The sequence below is a fragment of the Pongo abelii genome, chromosome 10, assembly GCF_028885655.2.
Source record: "Pongo abelii isolate AG06213 chromosome 10, NHGRI_mPonAbe1-v2.0_pri, whole genome shotgun sequence".
NCBI lineage: Eukaryota > Metazoa > Chordata > Mammalia > Primates > Hominidae > Pongo > Pongo abelii.
Window position 1 is genome coordinate 21,391,009 of NC_071995.2, and position 14,293 is coordinate 21,405,301.

General features: G+C 38.7%; 1 protein-coding gene across 1 annotated transcript in view; it reads left to right on the forward strand.

Annotated features, from left to right (window-relative positions):
- The window catches only part of PDE3A (phosphodiesterase 3A), a 303,896-nt gene that overhangs the window by 286,273 nt on the left and 3,330 nt on the right, over positions 1-14,293 (forward strand). The window lies entirely within an intron of this gene.

The following is a 14,293-nucleotide window of genomic DNA, read 5'->3' on the forward strand; positions in this document are numbered from 1 at the left end:
AATTTAAATTTTATTTTGTAAGATTATAAAGCTAATTAGAGGCTGGGAGAGATTTACCTATATTCCAGAGGGACAGAGAAATAATTTGCTATTACAGGTTTTCTAAAGTAAATGCTCTAACAAGAGAGAGGTCAGGGTCCTATAGTCTAGAAGTCTAAAATAGAGTCAAACTGAGAGAAATGGCAAGCCCATCTTGGTCACAAGAATATGTCTGTCATAAAACATAGCACATGTATTTCAGTTTTTGTCTTCTTGGCACTCTTACAGGGAGACTATAAACTCCTTTAAGGCAAGCTCTGAGCTTAATTGATCTTTGTTTCCAAAGTATCCTGGAAAGTATTTGCCAGTTAGTTTGAGTCCATCTCATGAAGAAATTATGAATATCATAAATTTTTTTTCTTTTGACTCTGCCTGTGTTCATCTCCCTCAGCACTCATTCAATTTAATAATTGTCATTCTGTGTCTGTATGCTTCAAAATTAATTCAAGATAATTTAATGTCCTTTTTCTGCACTATGTTTTAAAAATTAATTTTATTGTTTTGTAAAGTACAAGAAATTTCTGCAGTGTATCATAATAAGACTGTTAAAAGAATGACTAGCCCTTCCACAAAGATGTTGGTAGATGACCTCCAAGTTTCTTTGTCACCCCCATAGAAATTGGCTTTTTTTTATTTCATTATTGTGCTATTATTAATACTTTTCTTCTTTTTTTTCTTGCTCCCAGAGTAAGTCATATCTACTTCATTAAATAGACCCAAATATCCCTTTTGAGCTTCCTGCTAACTTGTACTGTTTTTCTTAATTGTTTATTTACTTTTGTAGAGACAGCAGTCTCACTTTATTTATTTCTGTAGAAACAGGGCCTCACTATGTTTCCCAGGCTGGTTTTGAACCCCTGACCTCAAGTGATCCTCCTTCTTCAGCCTAAGTAGCTAAGATTACAGGCAGCATGAGTCACCACAGCCAGCATGAACTATTAACTCTTTAATGCAGTCTCAATTAGATCAGCATCTCCTGTAGACTACTTTTTCGTATTAGTTTTATTTTTACCACTTATCAATACTTCATCATTTACCTGGAAATGTGGAACAAAAACTAGAAAATAGAGAGAAAATTATTCATTTAGTAAACTTTTACTGAATGCTTTACTAAAGTCTAGGTCTTCACAGATATTACATATACACAAAAGAAAAGAGAAAAGTCTATATACCAGGTGATACAGTTTGGCTGTGTTCTCACCCAACCCTCATCTTGAATTGTTGTAGTTCCCATAATCCCCATGTGTTGTGGGAGGGACCCGGTGGCAGGTAATCGAATCATAGTGGGAGTTACCCCCGTGCTACTGTTCTCATGATAGTAAGTGAGTTGTCACAAGATCTGCTGGTTTTATAAGAGGCTTTTCCCCCTTTCCTTGGCACTTCTCTCTTTGTGTGACCATGTGAAGAAGGATGTTTGCTTCCCCTTCCACCATGATTATAATTTCCTGAGGCCCCCATAGCCCTGTGAGTCAATTAAATCTCTTTTCTTTGTAAATTACTCAGTCTTGGGAGTTCTTTATAGCAGTGTGAAAATGGACTAATACAGTAAGTTGGTACCAGAAGTGCTGATATAAAGATACCCAAAATTATGGAAGCAACTTTGGAACAGAGTAACAGGCAGAGGTTGGAACAGTTTGGAAGGCTCAGAAGAAGACAGGAAAATGAGAGAAAGTTTGGAACTTCCTGGAGATTGGAGGGTGATATGGTTTGGCTGTGTCTCCACCCAAATCTAATCTTGAATTCCCATGTGTTGTGGAGGGACCCAGTGGGAGATAATTGTATCATGGTGGCAAGTCTTTTCTATGCTGTTCTTGTGATAGTGAATAAGTCTCACAAGATCTAATGGTTTTAAAAAGAGGAGTTCCCTTGCACAAGTTCTCTTTTTGGCTGCTGCCATCCATGTAAGATGTGACTTGCTTCTCCTCGCCTTCCTGCATGATTGTGAGGCTTCCCGAGCAACATGGAACTGTGAGTGCTCCATTAAACCTCTTTCCTTTGTAAATTGCCTGGTCTCAGGTATGTCTTTGTCAGCTGCATGAAAATGGACAAATACAGTAGATTGGTACTGGTAGAGTTGGGTGCTGCTGAAAAGACAATTAAGAATGGGAAACGACTTTGCACCTGGGTAACAGGAAGAGGTTGGAACAGTTTGGAGGACTCAGAAGAAAAAAGAAAATGTGAGAAAGTTTGGAATTTTCTAGAGACTTGTTGAATGGCTTTGACAAAAAATGCTGATAGTGATATGAACAATGAAGTCCAGGCTGAGGTGGTCTCAGATGGAGATGAGGAACTTGTTGAGAACTGGAGCAAATGTGACTCTTGTTCTATTTTAGCAAAGAGACTGGCAGCATTATCCCCCTGCCCTAGAGATTTGTGGAACTTTGAACTTCAGAGAGATGATTTACGGTATCTGGTGGAAGAAATTTCTAAGCAGCAAAGCATTCAAAGGCAACTTGGGTGCTCTTAAAGGCATTCTGTTTTATAAGGGAAGCAGAACATAAAAATTCAGAAAATTTGCAGTCTGGCAATGCAATAGAAAAGAAAATCCCATTTTGTGAAGATAAATCCAAGCGAGCTGCAGAAATTTGCGTAAGTAATAAGGAGCCAACTGTTAATCCCCAAGACAATGGGGAAAATGTCTCCAGTATATGTTAGAGGTCTTCATGGCAGCCCTTCCCATCACAGGCCTAGGGGCCTAGGAGAAAAAAGTGGTTTAATGGGCTGGGTTCAGGGTCCCTGAGCAGTGTGCAGCCTAGGGACTTGGTTCCCTGCATCCCAACCACTCCAGTTGTCACTGAAAGAGGCCAAGGTGCAGCTTGGGCTGTTGCTTGAGAGGGTGGAAGCCTTAAGCCTTGGCACCTTCCACGTGGTGTTGAGCCTGTGAGTACACAGAAGTCAAGAACTGAGGTTTGGAAACCTCCGCCTATATTTCAGAGGGTGTATGGAAATGCTTGGATGATCAGGAAGAAGTTTGCTGCAGGGGTGGGGCTGTCATGCAGAACCTCTGCTAGGGCAGTGTGGAAGGGAAATGTAGGGTCAGAGCTACCACACAGAGTTACTACTGGGGCAGTGCCTAGTGGAACTGTGAGAAGAGAGCCACTGTCCTCCAGACCCCAGAATGGTAGATCCACCAACAGCTGGCACCGTGTGCCTGGAAAAGCCACAGACACTCAATGCCAGCCCATGAAAGCAGCCATGAGGGAGACTGTACCCTGTAAAGCCACAGGGGCAGAGCTGCCCAACACTATAGGATGCCCCTCTTTGCCTTCCACCATGCTTGTCAGGTCTCTCCAGCCATGTGAAACTGTAAGTCCAATAAACTTCTTTCTTTTGTAAATTGCCCAGTCTTGGGTATGTATGTCTTTATCAGTGGCATGAAAATGGACTAATATGGAGGACTCAGAAGATAGGAAAATGTAGGAAAGTTTGGAACTTCTAGAGACTTGTTGAATGGCACTGACCAAAATGCTGATAGTGATATGGACAATAAACTCCAGGCTGAGGTGGTCTCAGATGAAGACGAGGAACTTGTTGAGAACTGGAGTAAAAGTCACTCTTGTTTTGCTTACCCTGCAGAGCCACAGGGGCAAAGCTGCCCAGGGCTGTGGAAGAACACCTCCTGCATCATTTTGACCTGGATGTGAGACATGGAGTCAAAGGAGATCAGTTTTGAACTTTAAGGTTTAATGGCTGCCCTATTGAATTTTAGACTTGCATGGGGCCTGTAGCCCCTTTATTTCAGCAAGGAGACTGGTGGCATTTTGCCCTAGTCCTAGAGATCTGTGAAACTTTGAACTTGAGGGAGATGATTTAGGATATCTGGCCAAAGAAACCTCTAAGCAGCAAAGCACTCAAGAGGTGACTTTGGTGCTATTAAAAGCATTCAGTTTTATGTATTCAGAAAGACATGGTTTGGAATTGGAACTCATGTTTAAGAGGGAAGCTGAGCATAAAAATTCTGAAAATTTGCAACCTGAGGATGTGATAGAAAAGAAAAACCCATTTTTTGAGGAGAAATTCAAGTGGGCTGCAGAAAATTTGCATAAGTAACAAGGAGCCAAATGTTAATCACCAAGACAATGGAGAAAATGTCTCCAGGGCATGTCAGAGACCTTAGCGGCAGTCCCTCCTATCATAGACCCAGAGGCCTAGGAGGAAAAAATGATTTCACAGGCCAGGCCTCAGACCCTCTGCTGTGTGCAGCCTGGGGACTTGGTGCCATGAGTTCCAGCTGTTTCAGCCATGGCAGAAAGGGGCCAATGTACAGCTCAGGTTGTGGCTTCAGAGGGTGCAAGTCCCAAGCCTTGGCAATTTCCATGTTGTGTTAGGTCTGTGGTGTGCAGAAGACAGGAATTGAGGTCTGGGAACCTCCGCCTAGATTACAGAGGATGTATGGCAATGCCTGGATGTCCTGGCAGAAGTTTACTACAGGGGTGGAGCCCTCATGGAGAACCTCTGCTAGGGCAGTATGGAAGGGAAATGTGGGGTTGGCGCCACCACATGGAGTTCCCACTGGTGCACTGCCCAGTGGAGCTGTAAGAAGAGGGCCATTGTCCTCCAGACCCCAGAATGGTAGATCAACCAACAGCTTGCACTGTGCACCTGGAAAAGCCACAGGCAGTCAATGCCAACCTGTGAAAGCAGCTGGAGGGGAGGTGCTGTTCCCTGCAAAGCCACAGGGGCAAAGCTGCCCAAGGCTGTGGGAGTACACCTCTTGCATCAGTTTGACCTGGATGTGAGACATGGAGTCAAAGGAGATCATTTTTTAACTTTAAGGTATAACGACTGCCCTTTTGAATTTTAGACTTGCATGGGGCCTGTAGCCCCTTTGTTTTGGCAGATTTCTCCCATTTGGAATGACTGTATTTACCCAGTGCCTGTACCATCATTGTATCTGGGAACTAACTAACTTGCTTTTGATTTTGCAGGTTTATAGGCAGAAAGGACTTGCCTTGTCTCAGATGAGACCTTGGACTTGGACTTTCGGGTTAATGTTGGATTGAGTTAAGACATTGGGGGACTTTTGGAAAGGCAAGAATGTGTTTTGAAATGTGAGGATATTAGTTTTGGCAGGGGCGGGGGCAGAATAATATGATTTGCCTATGTCACCACCCAAATCTCATCTTGAATTGTAGTTTAAATAATCTGCATGTGTTGCGGGAGGGACCTAGTGGGAGGTAATTGAATCATGGGGGTGGTTATTGTCATGCTTCTGTTCTTGTTATAATGAGTTCTTATGAGATCTAATGGTTTTGTAAGGGACTTTTCCCCCTTTGCTTGGCACTTCTCTCTTCCTGCCACCATGTGAATTAAGGACATGTTTGCTTCACCTTCCACCATGATTATAAGTTTCCTGAGGCCTCCCCAGCCTTGTGGAACTGTGAGTCAATTAAACCTCTTTCCTTTATAAATTACCCAGTCTTGGGCAGTTTTTTATAGCAGCATGAGAATGGACTAATACACCAGGGAAATTCACAGTCTAATGGGGGGATCTTAGCTGAACTTCTGAACTCTTGGCTGAAGTCTAAAATCATCACTTAGATGAAGGTACTGAGAGTTAAATGATATTCTGGTTGCTTGGAAAAGAACAGACCTCTCTTCTAAGATATCTACCAGCTGCCTACTTTACCTCTCTACTCAGAGGTCTTTCAGACACTTCATGTCCAGAATACCTCTATTCATTTTCTTCTGATATGGTTTTGCTGTGTCCCCACTCAAATCTTATTTTGAATTGTAGCTCCAATAATTCTCATGTGTTGTGGAAAGGACCCAGTGGGAGACACTTGAATCATGAGGGCAGTTTCCCCTGTATTGTTCTCCTGGTACTGAATAAGTCATGGATCTGATGATTTTATAAGGGGTTTCCTCTTTTGCTTGGCTCTCTCATTCTCTTTTTGCCTGACACCATGTAAGACATGCCTTTTGCCTTCTGCCATGTTTGTGAGACCTCCCCAGCCATGTGGAACTCTTGAGTCCATTAAACCTCTTTTTTCTTTGTAAATTACCCAGTCTCAGGTATGTCTTTATCAGCAGTGTGAAATTGACTAACACACCCTCAAATATACTCCTCATCCAACCTTCCCTGTCTCAGTACATCTTACCAACATACTCAACTGCTTAGGCCAGAAAACAGGGTTGTCTCTGATTCCTCCCTCTTAATTCCCTACCTCTAATGAGTTGCCAAGTCCTGTTGATTCTCCCATATAAATATATCTCATATTTATTGACTTTTCTTCATTTTCATTACCCCTGTCCTAATCCAGCCACCACCTTCATACAATATTGTACCAACTGGGCCATCTCCCTCCCTTTCTGCTGACTTCCAAAGACTGCATAAGACTCAGTATAAATGTACCTGCTTGTTCACTATTTTCCTACTAAAGTAAAAGCCTGCTGCTGCCAAGCATCATATTTATCTTGTCTGTCAGAGGGTCACTAGAACTGAGGACATTTGGTACATATCAGGTGATTCATAAATAGATAAGGAATTAGAAGCCTCAATAGTGAATGCTGACATAAAATAGTCTTCTTTAAAATATCTTATATTTTTTTCTGTTTAAATTGGGTTTATTATTTTTCCTCAATTAAAGGATGAAATTCTGTGAAAATTATTGTTAATATTTGCATGTCAAAAACTTTGAATCATTTGGTCAAAGAAAATGTAATGTATTTCTTTTTTAAATGTGTATTTGCTGATGTATAAGATCTGTACAGGTTTGTCCAAGGCTCCCTCAAAGACCCTATAGTCTAGAAGAGAAACTATTTAGAATATATAAGAATAAGATTTGAGCTTTTTTTTTTTAAGTGGGGTACTCATTTATTCAGATTAATAGACAGAAGCAAATAATTTTCCAAAGTAGATGTAAAAAATGTACATTACTATAAGCAATATATTAGTTCTAATTGTTAAATTCTTTGTCTACACTTGATTTTTTATAGTCATTTTCATTTTAGCTATTCCAAGTAGGCATAGAGTGCTCTTATATTATAGTTTTCATTTGCATTTACCTGTCTTATGTAATATGCAACTTTTTGTATTTTTAATCAACATATATTTGCACATATTTATGTGGGGCACATATGATATTTTGCTATATACATCGAATGTGTAATGATTAAATCAGGATATTTAGAGTATCCATCACCTCGAGTATTTATTATTTCTTTTTTTTTTTTTTTGAGACCGAGTCTCAGTCTGTCGCCTAGTCTGGAGTGCAGTGGCACATTCTCAGCTCACTGCAAGCTCCGTCTCCTGGGTTGAAGTGATTCTCCTGCCTCAGCCCCCCAAGTAGCTAGGACAGGCATATGCCACCATGCCCAGCTAATTTTTGTATTTTTAGTAGAGATGGGGTTTCACCACGTTGGCCAGGCTGGTCTTAAACTCCTGACCTCAAGTGATCCATCCGCCTCGGCCTCCCACAGTGCTGGGATTACAGGCATGAGCCACTGCACCCAGCCATATTTATCATTTCTATGTGTTGGGAAGTCCCCTCTTCCCACTATTTTAAAGTATGCAATACATTATTGTTAACAATAATCACCTTACTCTGCTATCGAAGAACTTATTTATTCTAACTAGTATGTCTGTACTTATTAATCAATATCTCTTCATTCCTCCTAACCCCCAACCATACACCCTTCTCAGCCTCTGATGTCTGTCATTCTACTCTCACTTCCATGAGATCAACTTTTCTAGCTCCCACATAAGAGTGAGAACATGAGATATTTGTCTTTATTTGCTAGACTTATTTCATTTAACATAGTGATCTCCAGTTCCATTAATGATGCTGCAAATGGCATAATTTTATTCTTTTTATATCTGAATATTATTCCATTGTGTATGTATACCACATTTTCTTTATCCATTCATCAGTTGATGGACACTTAGGTTGATTCCATATCTTTGCTATTGTGAAGATTGCTGCAATAAATATGGGGGTGCAATTATCTTTTTAATATACTAATTTCTTTTCCTTTGATAAATACCCAGTAGTGGGATTGCTAGATCGTATGGTAGTTCTCTTTTGAGGTTTTGAGAAATCTGCATACTGTTTTCCACAGTGGCTATACCAACTTATATTCCTACAAACAGTGTTATGAGTTCCCTTTTCTCCACATCCTTGCCAGCATCTGTTGTTTTTCTGTTTTTAGTAATAGCCATTCTAACTGGGGTAAGATGATATCTCATTGTGGTTTTGATTTGCATTTTCCTGGTGATTAGTGATATTAAACATTTTTTCATATACCTATTGGCCATTTGTATGTCTTCTTTTGAGAAATGTCTATTCATGTCCTTGCCCACTGTTTAATAGAATTTTTTGTTTTTGTTTTTTAACTGTTGCTTGATTTTCTTGTATATTCTGGGTATTAGTCCCTTGTTGTATGGACAATTTGCATATATTTTCTTCCATTCTATAGATTTTCTCTTCACTATATTGATTCCTTTGCTATACAGAAGGTTTTCATTTTTAGTTTAGTCCTATTTGTCTATATTTGTTTTTGTTGCCTGGGTTTTTGAGGTCTTAATCATAATAATCTTTGCTTAGGTCAATGTCCTATAGAACTTCCCTTATGTTGTCTTCTAACAGTTTTATAGTTTTTGGTCTTACTTAAGTCTTTAATCTATCTTGAGTTGATTTTTGTATATAGTGAGAAATGGAGTCTAGTTTCATTCTTCTGCATGTGAATATCCAATTTTCCCAGCACCATTTATTAAAAAAGATGTCCTTTCTTCAATATATGTTCTTGGCACCTTTGTCATAAATCAGTTGGCTATAAATACATGCATTTGGTTCTAGAGTCTCTGTTTTATTGGTCTATGTGTCCATTTTTATACTAACACCATGCTGTTTTGTTTACTATACCCCTGTAGTGTATTTTGAAGTCAGGTAGTGTGGTGCCTCCATCTTTGTTCTTTTTGTTCAGGATTGCTTTGGCTATTCAAGCTCTTTTTTGGTTCCATAGAAATTTTGGAATTGTTTTTCTGTTTTTTTGAATAATATATTGGTATTTTAAAAAGAAGATTGTACTGAATCCATACATTGCTTGGGCAGAATGGTCATTTTAACAATATTAATACTTCAGATCCATGATGATGGGATGTCTTTGCATTCGTTTGTGTTGTCTTCAACATCTTTCATCAGATTTTTGTAGTTTTCCATGTAGAGGTCTTTATCCATCTTGGTTAAATTTATTTCTAATTTTTTTTAGCTATTGTAAAAGGGATTGCCTTCTTAATTTCTTTGTCAGCTAGTTCATCATTGGTATATAGAAATACTACCGATTTTTTTGTATATTGATTTTTGTATCCTGCAACTTTACTCAATTTATTTATCATATCTAAGAGTTTTTTGGTGGAGTCTAGGTTTTTCTAGATAGAGGATTATGTCATCTACAAAGAGGAACGATTTGACTTCCTGTTTTCCAATTTGGATGCCTGATTGCTCTGAGTAGGACTTCTAGTACGATTTTGAATAGCAGCAGTGATAGCGAGCACCTTGTCCTTTTCTAGTTCTTACAGGAAAGGCTTTCAACTTTCCACATTCAATATGGTATTAGCTGTGGTTTTATTATGTGCAGTGTTTATTATGTTGAGGCATGTTCCTTCCTAGTATTTTTAGTTTTTATCATGAAGTGATGTTGAATTTTATCAAATGCTTGTTCTGCATATATTGAGAAGATAGATGCGAAAAAGCATTTTTATGTGAAGTCACCCAGTACTGGACTTTTTATTGTTGGGAGTCTTTATTGCTGATTTAATCTGATTACTTATTATTGGTCTTTTTAGGTTTTCTATTTCTTCCTGATTCAATCTTGGTATATGTGTCCAGGAATTTATCCATTTCATCTAGGTTTTCTAGTTTGCTAATACATACTTGTTCAAAATAGTCTCTGATACTCTTTTGTATTTCTGTGGTATCATTTATAATGTCTCCTTTTTCATTTCTGATTTTATTTTTGGAGGTCTTTTTTTTCTTGGTTAGTCTAGCTAGTGGCTTATTCATTTTGTTTATCTTTTCGAAAAACCAACTTTTTGTTTCCTTGATACATTGTACTTTTTAAATTTCCATTTTATTTAGTTCTCTTATCTTTATTATTTATTTTATTCTACTACTTTGTGGCCTAGTTATTGCTTTTCAAGTTCCTTGAGGTGCATTATTGGGTTGCTTATTTGAAATATTTTTAGTTTTTTGTTGTTGATATTTATTGCATTAAACTTCCTTTTGACTAATACTTTGTGTTTGTCCATTTTCATTTGTTTCAAGAAATTTATTTATTCCTTAATTCTCTCTTTGACCCAAAGGTCATTCAGAAACAATTTTTTTTTTTAATTTTCATGTATTTATACAGTTTCCAAAGTTTCTCTTGTTATTGATTTCTAGTTTTGTTCATTGTGGTCTGAGAAGAAACTTGATATGATTTAGATTTTTAAAAAATGTGTTGAGACTTGTTTTGTGTCCTAGCATCTGGTCTATCCTGGAGAATAGTTCCATGTGCTGACAATGAGTACTCTGTAGCTGTTCAACAAAATGTTCTGTAAATATCTGTTAAGTCCATTGGCCTAAAATGCAGTTTAAATCCAATGTTTATTTATTAATTTTCTCTCTAGATGAGCTGTCTAGTTCTGAGAGTGGGATGTTGAAGTCCTCAACTATTTTTGTGTTGAAGTGTCTCTCTCCCTTTAGATCTATTAATATTTGCTTTGCGTATACCTGGGTGCGATACTGCTTCTCAGCCTTTTGGCTAAGATCAGGTTTAGTATCTGGTTGCTCTGGTATTGGTGCATATATGTTTAGAACTATTCTATCCTCTTACTGAATTGATCTCTTTGTCATTATATAATGACTGTGTCCTCTTAAGTCATTTTTTATAATGACTTAATTTATGTTTCATCTAACATAAGTATAGCTACTCTTGCTTCTTTTTTGCTTTTGTTTGCATGAAGTATATTTTTCTGTCTTTTACTTCTAGTCTATATCTGTCTTTTCTATCTTTTACTTCTAGTCTGTATCTGTGTACAGGTGAGATGAGTTTCTTAGCACATAATTAAGTCATGTTTTTTAATCAATTCACCCATTCTATGTCTTGTGAGTGGAAATCTTAGTCTGTTTACAGTCAAGGTGATTATCGATATCTCAGTCTTTATTCCTGTCATTTTGTTAATTGATTTATAATTGTTATGTATATCTTTTGTTCCTTTCTCTCTCTCGCTCTTATTGTTTATCATTGCAGTTGGGTGGTTTTCTGTAGTGCTAACATTTGATTCCTTTCATTTCCTTATTTGTGTTTGCTCTACCAGTGGGTTTTACACTTTCAAGTGTTTTCATAATGATAGATATCATCCTTTTGCTTTCACATGTCGGCCTCCCTTAGGTATTTCTTGTAGTGCTGGTCTAGTGGTGATGAATTCTCTGAGCTTTGCTTCTGTGAGAAAAGACTTTATTTTTCCTTCATTTATAAATGACAACTTGGCTGGGTATATGGTTTTTTCTTTCAGTGGTTTGAATATATTATCCCATTATCTCCTAGCCTGAAAGACTTCTGCTGAGGAATCTTAGTCTGATGGGAGTTTCCTTATAAGTTACTAGATACTTTTCTTTTGCTGTTTTTAGAACTCTCTATGTCTTTGACTTTTCTTTTTTTTTAAGATGGAGTCTCACTCTGTCACCCAGGCTGGAGTGCAGTGGCGTGATCTCGGCTCACTGCAAGCTCCACCTCCTGGGTTCACGCCATTCTCCTGCCTCAGCCTCCCGAGTAGCTGGGACTACAGGTGTGTGCCACCACGCCCAGCTAATTTTTTGTATTTTTAGTAGAGACGGGGTTTCACCGTGTTAGGCAGGATGGTCTCAATCTCCTGACCTCGTGATCCGCCCATCTTGGCCTCCGAAAGTGTTGGGATTACAGGTGTGAGCCACCGCGCCTGTCCATCTTTGACTTTTGAAAGTTTGACTACAGTGCACCATGGAGAAGACCTTGAATTTTATTTGTGTTTCTCTGAGCTTCCTGCATCTAGATGTCTAAGTCTCTTTTTGTTAGACTTCGGAAGTTTTCACCTATAATTTTGTTAAACAGGTTTTCTGTCCCTTTCATTTTCTTTTCACCTTCTGGGACACTGAAAATTCAAATATGTCATGCAAGCTTTGTTCATTATTATTATGTTTTATGTTTTTAGTGTTCATCTGACTGGGTTATGTCAAAAGACCTGTCTTCAAATTCTGATTCTTTCTTCAACTTGATATAGTCTATTGTTAAAACCTTTGAATGTATTTTGTATTTCTTTCGATGAATTCTTCATTCCAGAGTTTCTCTTTGGTTCTTTTTTTTTTCATACCTGTCTCTTTAGTAAATTTCTCATTCATATTATGAATTGTTTTTCTGAGTTCTAGTCTATCTCACTGAGATAGGCTTTAATATTGTTATTTTGAATTATTTATCTGGGATTTCAAAAAATTCTTATTCATTGGAATCTGTTGCTGGAGGATTATTTTGTTCCTTTGGAGGTGTCATATTTTCTTGCTTTTTCACATCTCTTGTGTCTTTGCAGTGATACCTGTGTATCTGGTGTAGCAGTTGCTTGTTCTAAATGTTTTTTTTCTTTTCATTTGAGACAGAGTCTCGCTCTGTCATCCAGGCTGGAGTGCAGTGGCGCCATCTTGGCTTACTGCAACCTCCGCCTCCCGGATTCAAGCAATTCTCCTGCCTCAGCTTCCCAAGTAGCTGGCATTACAGGTGCCCGCCACCATGCCTGGCTAATTTTTTGTATTTTTAGTAGAGACGGGGTTTTACCATGTTAGCTAGGATGGTCTCAATCTCCAGACCTCGTGAATCCACTTGTCTCAGCCTCCCAAAGTGCTGAGATTACAGCTGATTTATTAAATTATCTTTTGTCAGGGAAACTTTTTCTTAAAGGTGTAGCTATGCTGCCAGTTGGGTAAAGTTCCTTGGCTTTGATTTTGGGTGCAGGCAGTAGTGTAGTCTCTATAATTTATTTGACTGTAAACAGTATCAATAGTATCTATGATTCCTTCAGTGGCTTAGAGTGTGGTTATTAGTGGAAGGCTGTTGTAAAATTTTGCTGGGGACAGAGATGTGATGTGAATCAGTCCTTAGACCCCAGTGGTGGCAGCAGTGGGCCACATGTGCCTCTCCTAAGCTGCTCAGGACTTGGTGGATGTGTGGGTCCTGGTGTGAGCTCCCTCTCTGAAGCAATGCCATCACATGATTTCCAGGCAGCGCTCTGTATCAGTTTCAGAGACCACATGGGTTGACAGACTCCCCCATGGCTAGGACTGCAGGAGTCCATGGTGGGAATGTGGATGGCTGGATTCATTCACTTAATCTTTCCTCATATTTTACCGAGCCTCTCCAGGCTCATAAATGATCCTAGCTGAGCAGGCTGCCTTACTTCTCTCTTCTTCCTTACCTTAGGCATTTCCTGTAATTTCTCTGTTGAATTCAAAATTATATTTTAGGTGATAAGTCTGATTACCTACTCACTCCATTGGTTCTTCTCTGTGGAGGAGGCAAGTACCAGTTGCCTCTAGCCTACCATCTTGAAGACACCCTCCAAGATAAGTTTCTTAAAGGAGGTATGCTAAGGTAGAACTTTTTTTTGTTAGAAGTTATAAAATTCCAATGGAATGAGTATATACAAAAAGAGAACATTATTGGTTCATGTAAACATGATGTTGGCTATTATCAGTGCTTACTTGTTCCTGCTTTTGTCTCTGCCTCACCTGCCTAACAGCTTGTTCTTTCAGTCTTGCTTTCTTCTTGAAGCTGGAACTATAGCCAGCTCTAAGTTCACTTCATGCCAAATGCATAAGCAAAGGAGAAAGGATCTCCAATTACACCTCTCAAACCGACATTCATTCTGTGCAAATGAGAAATATCTCAGGGGAGGACTCAAGCCCGGCTTGGGCCACACACACACCCATTGGCCAGTCACTGTGATACAATTTTGTAGACCGGTTGTGAGGGAGGAAGTAGAATTTAACAACCTTTTCTAGAACCACATAATTGAAGGTAGGGGAAAAAGTTCCCCCTAAATGATTTTGGATGCACAGTTACCAGAAGAAGAGATACAGATAAGGAGAAGAAAAAGGAAAAAATAAAAACAGAAACAGTATATACTCTAGGAGTTACATATGGAGTATCATGGGAATTTAGAAGAAAGAGATTATTTCTTAGAAGAATTCAGTGAAATCTGATGGAGTCTTTAGAAAATGAATGAATATATACTCTCAAGTGGTTG